We start from the raw sequence: 5,224 nt of genomic DNA, 5'->3' as shown, positions 1-5,224 counted from the left end.
GCTGACCAACTTCTGCCCTGAGGATCGGGCTCGGGGGCAGGATCCACAGGACGAAAGACCCTATTGCTGCCAGACGATGGATTGCAGACATTGAGTCTGCACAGTTGACCAATTTCTGCCCTGAGGGGTCGAAGGTACGATTTACAACATGGTGTTTGAGGGACCGGGCTAGGGACTAGTGGGAGTCGGTTGGTTACTCTCTGGGAGGCTCGGCTATTGAGGCTATGACATGGTCGGATTTTGTGACCCGGTTCAGAGCAGAGTTTGTGCCAGCTGTAGAGCTTCAACAGCTGGCTAGGGAATTCTTGGATATAAGACAGACTACGGAGACTGTGGCGAAGATCACCACCGAGTTCCGGGAGAGGGCTTTGTTGGTGCCCCAGTATGCTGGTGATGAGGAAATGAAGAGGACCCGCTACCATGACATGCTACGAGCTGACATCCGGGAGCATGTCAGTTTTTCAGCTTGCCCTACCCTGGATTCCATGATTGCCAGGGATAAGGAGAGGGAGATTGATCTGGAGCACATCCGGAAGAGGAAGGCAGAGGAGGGGCAGACGGCGGGGGCTTCAGGGAAGAAGCCCAAGGGATCCGATGGTAGGCCGAAAGGCCAGTTAGGGCGGGACCACTGTGGAAAATGCGGTCGGTCACATGAGGGAGCTTGTCGCACTGGGCCGGGTTCAGGATGCTATAAGTGCAGCAAGGTTGGGCATTTTGGCAGGGATTGTACTGCCCCTACTCTGACGATACAGATGTTAGACCTGATTTTCTTTCATTGCAATCAGAAGGGTTATAAAAAGGCCAATTGCCCTAGATTGGCAGCAGCAGCAGCGCCGACAGTGGCACCGACTACAGCGACAAGACGGGTTGTGGATGGCCGGAAGGTCAAGTTGGAGGCTCCAGTGGTTCGGAGCCGAACATTTCAGCTGACAGCCGAGGAGGCATGCGCTACACCCGATGTGGTGACAGGTATGATTTCTTATTCTTATGCTTTTATATTATGTCGTTGTGAATTTAAGATATCATGTGCCTTGTTTAGGATCGTTTCATGTGAACGAAATCCCAGTTCAGGTGTTGTTTGATTCGGGTGCCACCCGATCATTTGTCTCTCTTGCACTTAGCAAGAAGTTTCCGAAGTCTTTGGGCATGTTGGATTGCCCTCTAGAGGTTGAGATTGCGGACGACAGGTCAGTACGAGCATCGGAGGTCTATCGGGACTGTGTTTTGAGGCTGTTTGAGGAGTCGTAGGGAGTCGACTTGTGCCCCGAGGATAGTTCAGACATTGCACGACATTGAGGTGAGTTACCTTCTAGTAGGAGTGGGTCTAAGGCCACAATGCCGGCTCACCAAAAAAGGGTATTTAGAAGATAATGGTCTTTGTGTTAATTATCTTGGTCTGGTTATGTGTTGGTTATGAGGTTTATCTGGGTAGTATGTTATGTGTATGGTAGGGATTAGTTTCCCTGACAGTGGTCCTTAGGACCCAAGGGTAGGTCAGTACCCGAATATATCTGACTGTATGTTTATATCTGTTGATTGTATGCTAGTAATAGGGGTGAAATAGTCCCTAGTTACCGGTTGAAAGATACTGATGTTGATTACCGGTTGAAAGATACCGATGATGGTTACTGGTTGAAAGATACCGATGAAGGTTACCGGTTGAAAGATACCGATGATATATTGTATGGTATGTGGTATGATGAGGAACTTACTAAGCTTTGTGCTTACAGTTTTGGTTTTGGTTTCAGGTACCTTTTTGTTGAAGGGGAAAGAGCCGGCGGTGTAGCGGCACATCACACACACACACACACACACGTTTCCGCAAGAAGTTTTAGGACTATACTATGATTTTCAATACTTATGATGTTATGGTTTGAAATACAACATTATGATTTTGTAATGGATGTTTTATTGATAATGTTTTGGTAAAATGTTTGATAAATGCGTTAATTCGAAAATGAAATTTTTGGTAATGAAAATTGGGTCGTTACAATTTCAATAATAATAATTTTTTTTTTATTTTCTTATAAATTCTGACATCTCAAATATTTTGACTTATATATATATATATATATATATATATATATATATATATATATATATATATACTAGCTGTGAGACCCATGTAGTACATGAGTTTATATATATATATATATATATATATATATATATATATATATATATATATATATATATATATATATATATATAAAGTCAAGATCAAATAAGAAGAAAATTATTGGTAGGAAGGTAATAAATTTTTTATATACATATTTTCTTAAGAAAAAAAATGAAATGAATCATTAGATGATTCACAAGAAAAAAAATCCGGAAAAAACACTTTTATTATTCATTTTTAGGTAAATCAAGAAAAAAATTCACTTTTATAACAATTTTAGTCAATATCAATAAAATCATCGTAAAAATGAATCATCGAAATATTTTTTCAGGATTTTTTTGTGAATCATGTTATTATTGATTCATCTAATGATTCATTTATTTTGTTCGCCAAATAACCCGAAAAATAATTTCTTACATTCCTACCAAAAAAATTTGTTACCGGATATATATATATATATATATATATATATATATATATATATATATATATATATATATATATATATATATTACTCAAGTTACTTTATATTATTCTTATATTATTCTTATGAGTACGCAAACAAATATTCATGATTATTATAGTCATTATTCCAGCGCCATCCGGTGTTGTCATTCCTCCTTTAGGATGAGGGTTAATGTCATATCGTGGACATAGATGGATTTAAAAAATAATTTAGGAATACATTGGATTACCGTTTCAAAATGTAATTAAAATTTAAAATAAAATGGTGATTAATTATTGATATTTTTAGTGCATAACTATTTTAATAAGGAAATCATTCATACATAATATTTTTTTTCTCCATACAACAATTTAGGTTTTATATGATTATACAATGCTAATTTTCAAAAAATAAATTATTATGTATTGATAAAAAATACAGAATACAAATTGAATCTTATTTTAATAATTGGCTTTTGTAAAATAAAGTTGATATATATATATATATATATATATATATATATATATATATATATATATATATATATATATATATATACACTAGCCGTTTATCCGCGACAAGCGACGTGTATGCATAGGTTTTTTCGGAAATTAATATCTTGAAGCGATTGGTTCCTTTGCGCAGATAGTTTACGACATTTAAGAAATTATGAATAAAAATCATGCTAGTAAGAACAAAAAATGAAGAGTTTGGATTGTTTAAAAATATGTACAAATACATGATTGATTTTACATTATTAATCGTTCAATACTTTATTATATACCACATTTAATGTGTATATACTTTATTTCCTTTGAATTGTTCGTCAGACATACTAATAATTTTGTATTTGCACACAATTGTTTCCGATCGATGAATACTTTTTTGGGCAGTCATTTCTTTCGATAATTAATTTTGTTTTGAAAAGATGTCATATTCCGAATAAAAATTAATGCTTTGAAAAATATTATTACCATAAAACGACATACAGTTGTTATATAAGTGGATGGTTGTTATATAAGTGGATAATGATGATAATTTTCTTTCGTAAACATGTTATATTTCAATTTGATAATGGAAAATGCAGATTTGATCACAAATGCTGAATGTTTTATGGTCAGAAGTTTTCATAAACATGTTATATACCCAAGGTTCTAAATGGCGTGAAGCGTGGCGTGGTGGCAAGGTCAAACCCCAAACTTAACGAGCCATGACGTTTTTCAAGACGTGATGTAAGACGGCGATTTTGTATTAATTTAAAATTATATTACCACATAAATATAAATTTATATTAAATATAACTACTTTTTAGAGTGTTAGATCAATAACTAGTAACAAAATTTTAACAAAACCACAATACTTGTATCTCCGATTAGAAAAGACATAACAAAGATCAAAAAACTGTGTCTTAAACGAAAAAACACGCGCCATAACACGCCATAACGCGCCATGGCACGCCATATCACGTCTTGCCACGCACCACGCCTAACAGCAACGTTATGAGGCTTTTCGTAACGGCGGAGCCACGCCTTACGCCATGACACGCCTTTTAGAACACTGTAGGTTGTTTCGATAAGAAGACTCTCTGTATGCATATGATTGAAGAGAATCGCGGTGCGATGACAATTGCACCTCAAGGATGATATTATATATGTAATGGGAACACAGAGACAAAAGTTGTAGGTTATCTATTTTATAATGTATTTTAATTAATAATAATAATAATAAAGGTTTATTTATTTTGTAATTGATTTTACCAAAACAATAATGGTTTATTTTAAAATAATATATGATTTTATATTGTTATCATAGAATAATAATTCGTTAATTTATAATGTTTGTAATGGTTGAAGTTCTTTCGAATCATATTGTCTAAGGATGAATAGCTTGTATAAATGGTTTCTAATGGACTAATGGTTACCTTATACCTTATCGTTATCAACTTTTAAAACGTAATCACCCTTAAAAAAAATTCGAAGTATAATGTTTGATTAAAAAAAAAAACATTGCTATAACTTGGAAAATTAATGTCGTGATTTTCACAACTGTGGTGTGGTATTCATTATCGTCATTCCAATGATGTTTTCATAATTTTTTTAATGTTGTAAATTATCAAAAATAAATTCGCTTTTTTATTTGTAAATTTCATTGTGCTTCCCCAATAGTTCAAATTTAAGCTTTCTAATCGTAGTTTTATATTTAATTTACTTATTAACTAATTATATAGATTTTGATATATAAAGAATGATAAAAAAAACTATTATTTTTAGGAGATTGTTTTGTTAAAAATAATATCTGTTATGTTCAATATTATTAACATTGAACTCTAAAGGACTAAAAACATGATTAAACTTATAATTAATTTATGTTGCTTTTAAGTAATTGACATTTCATTTGTCGCTATGTTTTTCTTTTTTGGGGAAAAAGATATAATTAATTTTCTTACAATATAAATCACTAATTCATGTTTTTTGATTTAACAATTTGATTAAGTCGATGCATTAGTTTGAAAATTGATGCTAAAATGATTAAATATATTATTGTTTTTTTTTTTTTTTCTAATATGGAATATGTTGCTTTTGTGAGAATCATGGGTTCTCAAGACCAATTGTACTTATATATTTATTTTCTTGACAATTTTTTACACATATAATTTATTT

This window comes from Lactuca saligna, chromosome 4 (assembly GCF_052625555.1).
Source record: "Lactuca saligna cultivar CGN05327 chromosome 4, ASM5262555v1, whole genome shotgun sequence".
In the NCBI taxonomy this organism is placed as follows: domain Eukaryota; kingdom Viridiplantae; phylum Streptophyta; class Magnoliopsida; order Asterales; family Asteraceae; genus Lactuca; species Lactuca saligna.
The sequence above is the reverse complement of the archived record's forward strand: the minus strand, read 5'-3'. Positions refer to the sequence as shown.